The sequence below is a fragment of the Poecilia formosa genome, unplaced genomic scaffold (genome assembly GCF_000485575.1).
Source record: "Poecilia formosa unplaced genomic scaffold, Poecilia_formosa-5.1.2 Scaffold0, whole genome shotgun sequence".
Lineage (NCBI taxonomy): Eukaryota > Metazoa > Chordata > Actinopteri > Cyprinodontiformes > Poeciliidae > Poecilia > Poecilia formosa.
The window spans coordinates 2,543,880-2,560,172 of NW_006799939.1; the positions used below are offsets into that span (position 1 = coordinate 2,543,880).

General features: G+C 40.4%; 1 long non-coding RNA gene across 1 annotated transcript; it reads right to left on the reverse strand.

The window, feature by feature from the left end:
- Window positions 1-9,879: 9,879 nt before the first annotated feature.
- Window positions 9,880-11,250, reverse strand: LOC107835942 (uncharacterized). Its single transcript, XR_001661818.1, has 2 exons — window positions 10,973-11,250; window positions 9,880-10,732 (listed from the first exon to the last, which is right to left on the reverse strand). It is a non-coding gene; the product is annotated as an uncharacterized LOC107835942 (long non-coding RNA).
- Between the last annotated feature and the right edge of the window lie 5,043 nt (window positions 11,251-16,293).

Below are 16,293 nucleotides of genomic sequence, written 5' to 3' on the forward strand. Positions count from 1 at the left end.
AAAAACAACCTGAAGTTAGTTAGTTACTGATTGTGCATTAAATTGAACAGAGGCACCCGTACAAAAAAAAAAAACACCTGGAGAGAACAACAGCACATTTATAACACAGATTATGTCTCTTTTTAATCACACCTCATTATGCAAATTGTCTTAGATTTATTTTACAAAACAATTACAACAGCAAACATCTTCTTTTTTTTTTCTTTTTTTTTTAGTAACTCTGGAAGTCAGAATCCAACACAAAATCCAACAGATCAAGACATTTGCTCAATGTCATGAGCTTATCTGAATGTTTGAAACAGCAAACTAAATTATTATTAAACCAGATCTCAAACTGGGTAAAAAAGCTCTTTTAGGATTCAATAAGACCTCTCAGAGAGGATTTCACGTGGAGAAACTGGTAAAGTTAGGCCACTCTGACAGTGATAAAAGGGCCCCTGGAGAGACGATTTGAATCAGGAATCACGACAGTCACACAGTGGACAGTGGTTACAAAACGGAAAGGAGAGCAGAGAAAGCCCCAGAAACGAATGACATGGGACAAACCGAGATCGTGTCAGTGATGAGTAAGGAAGAAAATAAAGCCAACTGTGACATTACTTACAGAATGAGGAGGCATTATTGCGTTGTTCAGGTCTTTCATCCTTTACTCGCCGGCCGCAGAAGGCTTGAGGCGAGCGGGAATGAAGCCTGTTGAAATACTGTATAGCTCTGCAGACGCAGGAAGGGTACAGGTGTGAAAATTAGCTGTTCGATCCAAAAAGAGGCCTGCTCGCTGTTACCTTGGAAACCAGCTCTGGTCTATGGAGTTACTTTGTTCCACAATGCCTCCCCTAAAAGTTGCTTATTTGAAAGGAGTAAAAAAAAGATGATGTGGAGAAGTGGAAATGAATAAAGTTGTGAAATGCTCCATCCATAAAATTCCAAAAATTCTTTTTTTTTTTTTTTTGTTATTCTGCCTGCTTGCTCATTCCACCTGCATTCAGAAATTTCCCCAGCGATGCATGTGCGGATTATAGCAAGCACATAGTTTTGCTGCATGTCGTCTATTTCCTACTTCAACTTATTAGCAGTTTTACACAGAAAGCTTATTGTGCAGCAGATCCAAAGCGCCAGACTTGTTAGGAATTTCACAGTTGTCAAGTTGTTTCTCGGCTTCTTTTTCCCCATCTCGGGGAGCCGCTGAGGCAATGTGTTCATTTTCTTTTCTCATTCTTTTCCCATCACAAAATGGATCAGAAGTGGATAATACTATTGTCTGCTGCCTTTTCCTTCCTGCTGAAACCCCCCCAGTGGAAGATTACAAGTTGTTTTCAAATCTCCAGGTGGAAAAATGCCTTCGCCTTTGTTTCGGTGAGCCTGAACCGACAACGTCACTTCTGACATCGTTTTTTATTTTATTTGCATCTTTCATTTAGCATCAAGGTTCTTAAAATGCATACATCTAGACAACCAAGGTTTCTTGTCTGAAAGGTTTTCTTTTCTTTTTTTTCTTTCTTTTTTTCAAATTCAGTGACTTTAATAATGTTGCTGCTTACTCAATAATGGATGGAAACATTTTACCCGCTCTTTGCAAATCAATCGAGTTCAGTCAGATTGGATGGAGATCATCTCAGAACTTCAGTTTTGATTCTTAGATCCTAAGTTTTGCTGGGCCGTTCACACATGAAGATGCTTCGATCTAAACCGTTCTAGGCTCTGGTTGTATGTTTCGGAACGTTGCCCTTCCGAATGGTAAATCTTCATCCCAGTCCGATAACTTTTCTTCCAGAACTGCCCTGTACTCAGCTCTATCTGTCTTCATTTCAACTATGCGTCAGCTTCCGTGTCCAAGGCAACGCCTGTGTGTGAATTTTCCACTGTTGCTTGTAGCAGAGTGAAAATGTGTCAACAGTGACGTATTTCATGCCGCTCGTCCGTAAAAGCAACGTTCGTGGAGCACACAGCCAAAAGTCGACAGATCCTCCCTGTTCAGTTGCAGAGCTCTATATCGCAGCTCACACAGATTTACAATGAGCTTTCTCCGTTGATTCTCTGATTAAGCCTCCTCTCACGTTGGCTATCCGTTATGTGAATGGTCATGTCTTTGTAGGATTGCAGGTGGGATGTAATATTCCCTTCCATTATTAGATGATTGAGGAAGGTTTTTGGGCAAGAATCAAAAGTGGTAAAAGCTTGTCTATAACCTCCTTAAACATCTCCATAAAGTCATCCCTGAACCATACGGTGCAATCCTCAGTGTCCGTGATGCTCGTGCTGCTTTATGTTTTCTGAATTGCTGCGTTAAAGCTGGAATTAGATTGCATGCAGCTGGACTGTAATCGTAGTTAAGAGACTTTGAATACTGTTGGTTGAACTGGATTGAATGGCACTAGATTAAAATGGGAAAGTACGAATCTGAAATATGATTTTTGTAAGCATCGTCTATTTTCTTTGCACCTTATAGCAACGCTCAGCTCCTTTTCGGTCGAAATACAATCTCAGTAATAGATGGCAAACTTGGTGTGTTATGTTTTTCTGTTGTTTCTGTATGAAAAGTCACAATAAATGATCAGACACGCGTCCTCTCTATGAAAACCCCAGTCGTAAAAGTTGGTAATAATGTCTGTATTTCAGTGCGCCATCTTGAATGCAAAACTCCAGCCAAACACTTTCTGCTCAAACAGATTTCGTTTTTGTTTTGCTGACGCCCGCTAAAAGCAAGGTTCAAGGTGGGACAAACCTTTCCCATGTGCTGCGAGTTCAGTTTGATTTTGTATTTTTATTTTCTACTATGCGTCCCTAATCCTTACCTTAGTCACTCGTGTACGTATCAAAGTTTAACATCCTAACTCCAATAACCCTTTTAGCGCGTCAAAGCAAAACTTTTGATCTTAGAGGAGGAAAGTGGCTTTAATCCTGCTGCAACTGTGCTCAGTGTGTCGTATCCCCGAGGTTCCTGGTGAGATCAGAGTTCCCAAAAAGCCGGCGTCATCAGCACAGCGCCAGAGCTCTCTGATTCGTGGACTTATAGTGCTCCAACGCTGCCAGGCCTCAGCTGTGCCTGCACTCCCGTCTCGTGATGTCCATCTGTGTCTGGGACACAGAGAGGCCGCCGCAGTCATGCGCCTTTCATTTTCCCCCTTCTTCCCCCTCCTCTCACCCCTCCTCCCCCCATTGCTCACCAAGTCACGCTCTCCCTCCATCGTTTGAGCAGAGCCTGGCACGAAAGTGCTCTGCTCCCCGAGTTGTTTGTCAGGAAAGTGTTTGAACTCCCCGTGCTTACAGGTGTACACAAAAGCCAGACTCTGAAGTTTCATTACCGTAAAGTCGTATTTACGCGTCATGCGGTTCGGATCAGCCGGGTCCATAAGGGAAGCAGTTACTGAGAACAGCCAGAATGTCCTCAAGGACCCTTAAAAAAACCCGTCTTTTTTCTGTAGGAGTCACTAAAATTTCAAGGCGTCCTCAATGAACCATTGTGTGGAGAAGCACTGAGCTCTGCAGCACTTTGGTCACGGCTATAACAGGTTATCGCTAGAGATTTTGGGCTTTGCCTGACTCAGCAGAAAAGAAAAAAGGAGAGTACAACAGGATTACACTACAGCACACCTTGCAACTGGATGAACTCGGTCTCACATACTGATGATAACTAACTCTAGAAAAGTCTGGATTTTCTCATTAGAATCAAAGATTTCTCTCTTTTCACCCAAGAAGGAGCTGTGCTATAAAAGCCGCCGTGCTCTTTAATGAAATCCGTGGCAACTTGAGTGATCTTTGTACCTTGAACGCACCGAGAGCAGGAATATAAAAAGTTAGGTAAAAGTAAACAATAAAATACAACTCATGTTTGCCTTTCCCACCCACACAAGTTCAAATGTTTAACAGGCTTGATGAGCACCATATTGTTTTAGATTTTTTTTATTTTTTTTTTATTCAAAATTCAAATCCCCTCCTCTGAAACTGGAGCATGATTCAAGAACATACTTGTCTTTATTATTTAAATGACCTTCTCCATCATTAGTATGTGGAGACATGACTCACATTTTAAGCACTCACCTCTGCTCATTAAGCTCACTCATTCTATAATTACTCACCTGCGGCACTTGTTCTGATCGTGACAAATGCTAAGGACAGATACCGCTGTGTAATCATTTTCAAGTTATCTCTACATGGCTGCATATCTCTGCTCTCTGATAACTGAGCTTGCATTATGTGACTCGGTTTAATTGCTGCATAATTCTTCAAGCGTCTGTAAGGGTGGGGGGTTTAGATCCAATGATCCAAGTCTCGCCTAAAATATTTGCCTTCAATGTGATCAATGAGGAACTTTGCAATCTTGGCAGAAAGCGCACACCTGCAGAGTGAGCGCAAAGTCAGCCAAAAGCGATGTATGGCCTCGACAACGCATCTTTGTTTTATTAAAAATTAGAAGTAGTAGTTAAAAAAAAGTAAAACGGCGGTACTTGATGTGACTTGACATTAGGAGCAGTCTGACTGGAGATTTGTTGTCTGAGAGCTGACCCTGGAGCTAAAATGCATTCCTGTTTCAATGTTCTCAACTAGATTTCTCTATAAATGCAGAAAGTGGAGAGGCTTCCTTTTCAGCACCAAATGAATAAAAAAAGGAAAGCTCATGAACAGGTTTTTTATGTTTTAATTTCTTTCTTTTTTTGTTTTTTTTGTTTTTTTTTACTGTCGTATTCAGCTACGACTGACAAAAACAAAACAAAAAAAGAAAAAACAACCCAGAATTATTAAATAGTATATCATATAAATGCTAGTTGCACTATAGATTAGCAGAAAGGCTGAAGTAACAGAAGCAAATGAGAAGCACATTGACTCTGAGTCACTGATTGAGACAATCAAAGAACCGGAGAAAGGAAATCATAACCTGGCAGTCGGCTCGCGAGTCAGAGCAAAACAAAAGCTACTTAAAAGACAATCAATACAAACTACACATCTGCAGATCAGCAGCCATCTTTTGAATTAATTACAATTATTTATGGAAGAAAAACATTAGTAAGAAGGGGCTTGATTGGATTTCAGATTGGATTTTATTATGTGTGAGGGTTATCTTTGCCTCTTGATGGGAAAAAATTGCAAAAAAAAAAAAAAAGTCATGTGTCTTCTCTTTTTCCTCCTCTTAAGCTGTGTTTTTCTTTGTTTTTTTATTACATCTTACTCAGATATATCTGCACATATGGTTGTAACTGTAAAGCAAAAACAATGACCAGTGTTCCACTTCTTCAAAATCGACTGCCGGTGTAGACAAAAAATAACTTAAAATAAAAATTTTGTGCGCAGACACCTTGTGCTTATATCTGCTCTTTGAGTTGATCAGCTCGCGTTGCTTTTTCTACGGCTGCAAGACGCTAGCTAATTAGAAATTAATGAGCTAGGATGTACCATGGAGAATTTAAAGACTTTTAGCTCGAATGAGGTTAGGAGTTTGTTTTGCATTTACTGAGCATACCCATAAATTTGCTTTATTTATGCAACATTTGCAGTAAACTGTCTAGAAACAAACACAGACGACTGCAGGCGCAGCGAGCCCACAGCTGTTCCTATTCTTGTATACGACCCACTTGATGTTAGTTTAAAGCAAGCAGCACGAGCTCTGAAGATACGCACGTACACACACACACACACACACAAAAATAACACACTGATGCAAACATCTTCACCCTGCTGGGAGTTTCACTGCAGTCATGTCTGCATAAATCCAGTGTGTAATAATTGTGGTAGTACTATCATGATAAGACATAAGAAGGGACATACAGATGTTCTGACATAATCTCACCTTTGTTTTTTTTGTTTTTTTGTTTTTGTTTTTTTAAGGTCTCCTAGTGATTTGATCAGAATTTTGCACACATGCAACATGGAAATGAACGACACAATAATTTGGGTCTTTTATTGATTTGTCTGATGCTTTATTTCTCAAAGTTGACTAATTATACAAAAGACAACTTCACAATAATAGCAAACACATATTGTATTTTGTGGTATTGTAAAATGTAAGAGAGGAAGTGACTTTATCAGCATGAGCAGTCCAGGAGAGTTCTGTCAGATGTCAGAAATGTATGATCCGTACAATGTAAACGTTTTACATAAGCTCCCAGACATAACTGCTTAAATTTGCACAAACTCTTTATCCATCATCAAGTCCATAATAACTTGGGCAGAATTTTTGGCTTCCTTTTTTGCAGACTAAGAAGAATTTGCTTTAATTTTACAACATTTTGTGCCGGGCAGATCTAGAAATGGGAAAAAAGGGTTAGTCGGATTTATTCACCCCAAAACCAGTTTCCCTGTCTGCTTGGGCTAGCTAATGGCTAATTTCTAATAAATGAAAAATTACAATACAAAAAAGCAGTTCACCAGTCTTGTTGCTTCATGCCTTGTCTTTGTTCTCTCCCTACCGAGATCAGTGAGTATTTAATTCTAACAAATCCCAGAGACAACAAAGTGAGCAGTTTTAATTTGATTGTATATTAACACTGCATATCTCTGCTGTCGTAATCTCAAGGGTTCATTGTTATTTTTGTTAAGTTATTTTTGTGAACTTCTAGTTTCCAATTCTGCTTCCAGTTTAGGAAAGTTATCACAGTATTCAGCTTTATTGCTTTGTTATTCCCAGTTTCTTATTTCAGTTGGTCTCTCTCTGACCTCCTCTCGCAACAGGTCACCCATCCCAATGCCTGTATTTTATTAAATACAATATTAGCACTCCCAGTTTTTCATGCTCCAAGGTTCTTATGTTTCCGTATAAAAAAATAGATAATTCTGTGTTCCTTCGTTATCTGTGCTGGTGCCTTCTCAGTTTCTTTCTCCCGTCACTTCTGCAGCATCAGTGTTTTGATTCATGAAAATGAAAGTGTTCCGTTCAATCGTTTGCTTGCCGAGTTCCTTTTTTGTGGTGGGTAGGGGGTTTGTTTTTCACTACTGGACGACGACGTTTCGATAGTACAAACACTCTTTCGCCGAGTCTGATGAAATACCAAACTGATAAAATGGTGCAGACAGCGCCCGGCACAAAATAAAGATTAATTAACAGCACAGCCATCTGAGCTCATTACACCTAATGTGACGACGTGCTCTGATGTGTTTGAAGAATATGCCTGGTTAATTCCCTCTCATGCTCCCGTTGCTTGTTGCAAGCTGTCAGTTTGTAGGGGTGCTTGTGGGTGGGGGGTGGGGAGGATGGTCATTACGCTTAAAATAATGAAAGGATCTGTGTTAATGTTCTTTGGATGAAGCATTGTGGGTGAGTTTCTCCCTCCGTTGGGATCCTGTTTGGTGATGTTTGCGATTTGTTTTATCAGCTTTACGCAGTCTCACTCGCTTGACTGAGACGTTGCCTGTGGCATAGGTTTGACGTTCCCTTGTGCAAATTCAATACATCATTTGTGAACGGTTGTGCAGACAATATATTAAGATTTTTTTGTTGTTGTTGTTTTCATTTTCCAAAAGTGCAGGAAATTGCAAAATCTCCATTTTTGCTAACTTTTTCAACATCTTATGTTACAGCAGAAGAGTTACTTTTCTGCAAGATATAGAAGCTCGTTTCAAGTGACTAGTTCCTTAAAATTGTTAAAGAAGTACTTGTTCCACTGGAAGATTATTTCACTTATAACGATGCAAAAACGTATTGTTATAAGTGAGATAATCTGCCAATGGAACTAGTATTTTTCCATCAATATTAAGTATTTATATGCTTAAAACAAACTCCTACTTTTTAGCAGAAAAGTTACTTTTAAGTTCATTTTGTCTTATAAAGTTATTTGTACTAGAAAGTAGTAGTATAAAGTATAGAGTAGACCAAAAATACTTGCTAAGATTTTGTCCTTTTTGGGGTATTCTGGCCTGTTAAGTTCCAGTTTAGTGTGTTAAATAAAATCCCAATTAAAGACGCTGGATTTTTTTTGCCTGTGATGTGATAAAATACAAAAAAGTTCAACGGGTATGAATATATCTGTAGGGCTATTATGTTGAAGAGATGTTGACTCTGTTGATGGCTAAGGTTTAAATAAAGACCAAAAGACGGTTCTGTCAGGTTTCGCTCTGTCTCTGGACTTCGCTGCACCCATTTAGCTGACCACCCCGTTGTTTATCACTGCTGGACTCATAGAAATGAGTTATTACCTCTGTGCTCTATTTTTAAGGGTCTTGTAAAAGCTAAAATGGAATAATATATTTGTTGAGAAAGGTGGCTGTGGGTGGGAACTTTTTATTAAGCAAAACTCGTCACATGGGATCACAGGGCATGATGATATACTGGGACTGGTCTGACAATAAAATATATGTGTGTGATAGATTGTACCTTAACATTTGCTCATGTCAATTAAAAAAAACATCAAAAATATAATATTTTTCATGACATCTTCATTTCTTTCCTTGATTTTAACCCCTGGGACGAAGGTTAACAGCAACCCTAAAGTATTATTGACAAAGCATTATGTTATTGACAGCTTTTATACGCAAGAATTGATGGTCTCAGATTTTGACTTTTCGTTCCACAGTTCTGCCTTCGGGCAAAAATAAATGCAAAGTGGCTGAATGAATCAGATATCCGAGCAGCCATGGGAGACAAAAAAAATAAAAAAAATAAAAAATGAAGCGACCGCCACATCAATTAGCAAGATGTGGCGGTAGCCTCTGTTGATGCTAAGCCTGCAGAGCCAGAACAAGTGAAGGGGCTCCGTGTTTGCCAGCGCGCCTCGGCGTCGGCGTGTCTGTTGCGTGATTGAGAATGAATCAGTAAAACGAATCCTCGGAGGAGTTCCGTCTGACTGAATTCTGACTGAGTCTCAAAGCAGAGCTGAGAGTCAGATGATTTTTCTTTGGGGGAGACGGGCCGGCAACTTGATGGATTTCCCCACTTTGGAGCGACGCCAAAAAAAAAAAAGAAGAAGAAGGACTTCTTCAGCGAGCGACCAGCAACTGTCATTGTGGCGTCAAACGAAAGAAGCGTGTGATTAAATTCATAATGTGTTTGTGAGCTCATGGAGACGAGGACGGGAAGCACAAACAGATTACACAGAGCCGTGCGCCGGCCATTCTGGAGGCTCGATGAGCCACCACGACACATTCAGGCATTAAAAACTGCAGTTTGTTAAAGCGGTGCTGTTCTGTGTTGAAAATCAACCGAATACTATAATAAGCAACAGAAAACATTGAAGCAAAATAGTGTGAAACTTTTTTCATGTAACCTATTAAAAAATTACTCAAATTACTAGACGGTTTATCAAGGTATATACAAAATAAGTGATTGCAACATTCTAGGATCAGATGGAAGGAAAATAATGCGTTTGGTGACGCAACGATTTTTTTAAACCAAGCAATGAAACAAGTAAACCTTAAGACCCTTAAATTTAAAAGAGAATAATATTAAAATATCAGATGAGTTCTTCTTCTAAGTTGTGTTTTGCAACCCTTAAATGTGTCGTACACATTTATTTCCCTTTCAAAATAAACGCGAGTCGTGATGTTTAGTCATTTTAGTCAAATTCAAAGATCAGTTTTATCAGTGTGTAGATGAATAGAATAACTGAGTGGAGGATCATTTTAAATAAGCTTATTTGACATCCTTGTATAAATTCAGCTCCTGCAGCACAACCAGCCTTCAGTCCAAACAGCAAGATGGCGGCTAAACCCTCCTGCTTCTGGAAACTTCAGTCGCTCGTTTTTTAGAAATCAGTGCCTCTTTCTCTTTTTCACTTGGGTAATGCACAGGTGTGAGACTAGTGCCCTCTATTGAGCATTTGAGGTAAAAACAAGCGACAAGTAAAAACACCAACCAACCAACCAACCATCTTCAGTTTTAATCCCAGGTCAAGTATTCCCAGGCCAGCCGACTTACTTAAACGGAGCAAAACAAGAAGCCCAAACACGACAGAATAAAGAGGAAAACTTTTAACTGGAAACTGTAAAGTTTGGTCGGCTTGCTGTAGTTCCTCTTCAAGACGGCCCTTTTTCAGAATTTGATGTTTAAACGTCTTTCAAACGCCGGCGAAATCTTGACTAGAACAATATCTCAGGGCTAAATTATCCTTTGGAAGAAAAAAAGATAAGAAGCTCATTTCTTTTTCCCAATCTCAGTCCTTTTATCTTTCTTTTTTTGTTTTTAGAAAACCTTTCCAGGCTCTGTAAGTCTGATCTTTGATGCAGCGATCAAAGCCGTTTCGTCTCGCAGAGCTTCTCCAACTCCGCTCTTGCCTACAAAAGTTATTTCTTCTGCCGATCTGAACTTTCGACACGGTCTCCATTTTTGCTAAACCTTTGTTGTCCCCTCCGTGTGGTCTCGTGTCTCTCTGCAGATGATGAAGAGATTGTGTGACTACAGCAGTTTTGGCTCTGAGGTTGACTCAGACTAATCAACAAGTTTAAAATCCATCCGGCAGTTTTCACCCAGATAGAGAGAGAGAGAAAGAAAGAGAGAGAGAGAGAGAGAGGACACAGCGGCACGAGGGGTTTAGTTAATGGATCGGCAGCTCTGTGGAAGACCTGGCGGAGAAAAAAAGAAAGGTGGGAGAGCGACCTGTTGTTCACTGGGAGCAGACTGACAGGAAACAGACTACTAAGTGACACCGTGGGCCGGCGGTGGGTGTGAGGCTGAGCCTGACCCCTTTATCAGGAAACAGCACTGAGCTGCCGAGTCCAGACTGCCGCAGCACAAATCACGCAGCCGCCTGGCAGTAAAAGAATGGAATCCAGCACGAGCTTGAATTCACACAGCCAGCCAAATGACAGCCTGGTGGAGAGAAAATAACGGCTTTCAGATCAGTATCGCTCATATCAGTCGATAAACATAACGGGTTTTCACCTGTGCCATCAAATTTTCTATTGCACAGGAGTAGAAGAAATATAAAAAAAAAAGAGAGCGAGAGCTTTAAGCTGGCTGGCTCAAGATGAGTTTTTCCTTCTTTTTTTTTTTTTTCACCTCCAACTGTTGGCAGGCGGCTAACCTGAAGAAAAACAAATCATAACCCACCCCGGCGCCAAATGACAGCTGAATCTTTCATCATAGTGTCGTGGCAAGGTGGCAAACGGCCACCAAAAAAAAAAAACAGGTGTGTTTCAAAAAGCTCAACATGAAGAAAAAATTACTTTTAAAAAAGGTACATACACTGCATGTGTGGGGTCAGCTTTGTAATGATATAATGTATGATACTTTGTGAATAATAATACATCAGTTTCACACGCAGCTCATGTGCAAGACCAAAACCAGCAGAAGACTAGCTAACACATGGGGGTGGTGGGGGAATGAGGAAAGATCCCGGGTTGGGATTCAACTACACATTTCAGATTGACCTTTAATTGAGACCAGCAGTGTGTGATAATCATCCTGTCTAATCAGCATCTTGATACATCACACCTGTAAAGAGGGACGGAGGGAAAGAAGTCCTCTCTCACTCGGATTTAGACAGATTTATGAACAATATATGAGAGAAACAGGTCTATTATTTATGCAGAAAAAGGTTTGGATGTTTGAGTTCGGCTCATAACCAAAAGAAAAAAGGGAACAAAAACAAAAGCGTTTATATTTTAGTTCACTGTTCGTAGGCTGATGATTTATTGCTTCTATTTCGAACCTCCGTGTTTCCTCTAAGGCTGTGTTATTACTCACCTCTCTTTTTTTGGGTTACATTACAGGTTAAAGTTTGAATCCAGTTGCAAAAAAAAAAGATTAAAATGTTCTCCTGTTATTAATGACTGACGTCTACATAATTAAACATAGCGAGTATATTTGACAAGCCTTACAAATGCATGTACAAGTCAAATATTATTGTAATGAAGTCAGGCAAACCTGACAGGCATGTTTTCCGACCGCAGCACGTTCACGGCGGGAAATGAACTGTCCCACCGCGCAGCCCTACAAACCTTTATACGACTATACAATCCATGGTGAGGACCTGAAAGCTCTTCAAGTTGTTGGGTTCTATGTTTAAAAAAAAAAAAGTTGGTCACCACCACATTCTCGCCTTCTTTGATACAATCACACACCTCAGAGTATAGCTGTAACTTTTTGTTAGTCGGTACGCCGCCACACCGGCTGGTTGTTTTCCTGTTTGGCAGTCGGTTCTCTCACACAGCTGGGCGATGGGGGGGGAGGGTAGCGGAGGTCGGGGGGGACAGTTCATGTGTCGTACCATCACACCTTTGACAGCTGGAAATTCTCCCACCGACTTTTGTCTTCTTTTCTTTAAATAGCAGCTCTCTGCCATAGAATTGCTCTGTGTTGGAGGTGCAGCGAGGTGAATTTCTTTTTTCTTTTTTTGGACAGGGCCAGACTTGTGGCTGACTGCGGGCTCGGTTCTGTCTGCCGGAGCACACAACCCGCTCCAGCTGGGGGTTTTCTTCCTCATACTGCATTCTGGTAAGGCCGTCACTATAACTTAAGATGTCAGCATTATTGTGTAAATGGCTCTCTAATGGCTCTGTATTCTTTGGTGCTGTCATAGCTTCGTCCTGATATGACTGCTGAATGTGTTAATCCTAATGCTTAGACATGAGATTATTGTTTCTTTTTCACATCTTCGATTCCTCGCTCTGTGGAACCCAGGCTGTAAAGAAACGAGACGTTACTTGTTAACATTGACCAGTCTGCGGACTTATATGTGGACACTACAGAAAAATACCTAAATAATGTATAACTAATGGGACTTTAACACTAACACGTTATTTATTAGGCTAAAACATCTAAAAAAGCAACACATTATGCCCCAATCTAAAGAAATTCTAAAAATATCTTCACGTCTGTCATTGGGGCATCAAGGGGAAATACAACACTTTAGAGTCATCTAATCACAGTCTGAACTTAAATCGGATTCAGATGCCGCCATTTACATATGAATGGCCTGAACAGGTTATCGATGTGCGAACACCTCTGATATTAAAAGCACGCCGAGGCATCTATTTAAATTTGTTAAATGATTTTTTAGAAGGCGAACACGTGGAAATCTGTAAAGAGCGTATGCTTTTCCAAAGTTCTGTATGCAAATATGAACAAACCACACAGGTATGTGTGGTTTGAAACTAAAACAGCCCTTTTGTATTTTCTTGATTTTTAAATATTCCTACCTTGTGTGACGTCCTTCCAACAGGCTGCCATTGTTTCCAAATCCAACATCTTCCGCGGTAGAAGAGTTTGAAAATTCAATACCCTGAAATGAGGCAACATTCTGTAATCCTGTTAGCTCTCCTGATGCTGCTCTTTGCTGCTCCTCTGCAGAGGTTCAAGCTTCACTCATCACTTATTATTCTTTAAAAAATTAAACAAAACTTCCACAGCTGTAAATATTGAAAGCACAGCAAACATCCATCTTGTGCTTTCTTCTTGTCAACACTAAAATACCTTTCTTCCCTCTCCACAGGCCTCTAAGCGCTACCTGCTCATTTAGGATTTTATGTATTTGCTGTATAATAAAAACAAAACTTCCATTGATAAGTTGAATTTGTAAGAAAACTACAACTGTTTATCATTTCAGTGTGCAGGTAGCTTCGGGAGAAAAATCCTTCAAAAATGCCGCCTCCTGCAACTCAGAACCATGGCATGTGTGAATCTGTAGATTAACTATGGCAATATCAGCTCTGAATAACATCTTGAACTGTATCAGTCTATTCTTAATTAATACATTCTTAAAGATTTGAAATGAAGAATTTGAAAAGTAGATTTAAAAGAAACCTTGTTTGTAGCAGTTATGTTTAAAGTTGGATGATGGCGTTTCAAGAATTAGATAAAAAAAAAGCCATCTATATAATTTATTGCAGTTAAACTCTGCAAACAGTTTTTTTGTTGTTTCTAAAATCACTATGATTGACTGAGAAGCTTTAATGCTCCCAGACAACAGACTTTAACGACAGTGGAGGGTCTGCAGGTTCCGGTTTATCTTTGGTCTCCCTTTGCTCTTTCATTATTGTGTTACTTCCTGTGAAACCTTTAAGAACTTCAAATGGTGAGCAGATTTTCTGCTTGGATCAAAGTGAGTTCTAGTAAGTTTTTTGTCAAAGATTATACTGTGTATTATGATCACGTTATTGGTTTTGTTTAGAGTTTGTTTTTTGTTTTTTTTTCTCGCTTCAGTAGTAACCGTGGGGATTTGTATAGTAATTCGAATCATCTCACATTATAAAAGTGATGGAAAGTAAAGGCAAATGTTTAAATAAGTTAAGGTCTACACATTTTCCTGATGTAAATGTCCATTAAATATAAATTCAGAAGATATGCTCAATTTTTTTCCCCATAAACCGAGTCAAATCAGCCATGCACACCATAATCAGTCCAATACAAGCGCGGTAAAACATCCCGACGACGTGAATGTGTGAAGCTGGAGGTAAGCTACGTCGAGACAAGCTTACAAACAGCAATTTCTGACAATTTGAAAGGTCCTGGAGTCAAAAGACGCGTTTGGAAAAAGCAATTTCAGCGTGGAAAAACTGTGTGTGAATTTATCCCTGTAGAGCCCACGGTAAACTGTGTGGAGAAACGCTGACACTTCAAAAAAATTACAAGCACTTGTCCTTGGCCAATGCCTCTCCAGCGGGGGGATTCGAGAGCGTCAACCTGATTTTCTGTAAATCACTTACCTGTGGGCTATCATGCCCTTAAAAAAAAAAAAAAAAAAAAAACGGTTATGGCTGCTATAAGCTTACGCTCTGTCACACCCCCACAGTAACAGGTCGTCAGCTGCATTTGAGTGCTAGAGCATCACCCCCCGCAGGTGGCATGGAAGAAATCAAATTAAAATATTGTAGGAGGGAGTGAGAGCGCCGTGCCGCATGTTCAGCAGCGTCTGCTTTGTTTACCAAAAAGCCACCGTCTCTGGCGCCGAATGGCCCCTTCTCGACATGAGCAGCGGTTGGCAGGATAGGTACGAGGCGTCCTGGGGCTTTGATTTACACAGCATTTTGTCATGCGCTGCGGTGTGTGTGCAGTTCAGGTCACAGGTGGCAGGCAAAAAAAAAAAAAAAGTACATAAAAAATCATCGCGGCAAAATAATGTGATTGAATGTCAGGGAAGTCGATGCGACTCTCAAAGGAAATGATTCCGAAGCAAATGACAAAGTTCAGCGCCTCGGCACCCGCATCTGTTATGGTCAAAATCTGAGTCCAGAGGGAGCGAGTGGGGGAGAAATGTAAAAAAAATAAAAGTAATAATTTGTCTTCTCGAGCTGCTAAGATAATTTAGTGGACTCATCCAAAAGGTCAGAGGGAACACTTAATTTCATCAACATCAGCGGCCGGCAGTGAAATTATCTGAACTGACAGAGCAAAACATAAAACTCACAGAGGGACGGAAAGTCTTAAATTCCTCTAATATGCAAAGGGTGGGTGAGGGGTGGGGGGATGCTTCATACAGAGATGAAAAGAGACAGGCCGATGAAAAGCTGAAGGGTGAAAGTAGAAATGATAATACAATCCAGGGCATTACCCGTCCAGCGCTTAAAGACGTGATGAGAGCTTTCCATTGGATGTGCCTGTGTTCAGTGGCATTCAGAGGGCACCGCAATGCTAAAGGATCATCATTGGACTTAGTACTCCCCAAAAGATACTAATGGAGCAGTACTTTCATTACCCTTTCAAATGGGGTATCATAATTGAGAGCCTCCCCCTTTTGAGTGGTTTCCAATCGAATAAGGCAAATGACATCGCAACGTCCCTCTCTCGTTCAGACGTCTAATGATGTTTCACTGGATTTTCTGCGTTTAGATCAAGAGAAAAATTAAAAAATAAACAGATGCGGCAAGGGAGCCTGTTTACTTATTTGACATGCATGAAATCTATGTGCAGATGTTCGAGCAAAGCTGCGTGCGCTCACGCAGGCAGACGGCTTTCGGCAGACGGCTTTCGGCAGAAGTCCAGAGTCGTGCGTGCAAATTGTTCTTTCTTTACAAATCCCGGCGGTCGCGAAAAATTGCGCTTGTGTGGCCGATTTTTGCTTTCATCATTACACATGAGCGCTCGTGGACACTTCCTCAATTAATCATTTTCACACAAAAAAAAGTCCGCTGGACCCCACGTGTCGTCGGGTGCAGGCCGTGAAGAAAGGGAGAGGCGCAGAGGGGGAGGCAATTTCACACAACGTAAAGTGGCGGGGCACTCATTGGAAATTTTTTAGAAAAGAAAAGTTTGAAGGACGTGCAACATTTTATTGTGTCGGCTCAGAGATCAGAGCAAGGGCACAAAGCACGAGGAAAAAAAATAAAATAAAGGAGACTGTCAACTACAAAGAGAGAAAATAAAACCCTTTGGGGATGTAAAAACTGCTGTGTCATTTCTTTAAATGCTGGGTTTATTCTGGTGGGAAAGAA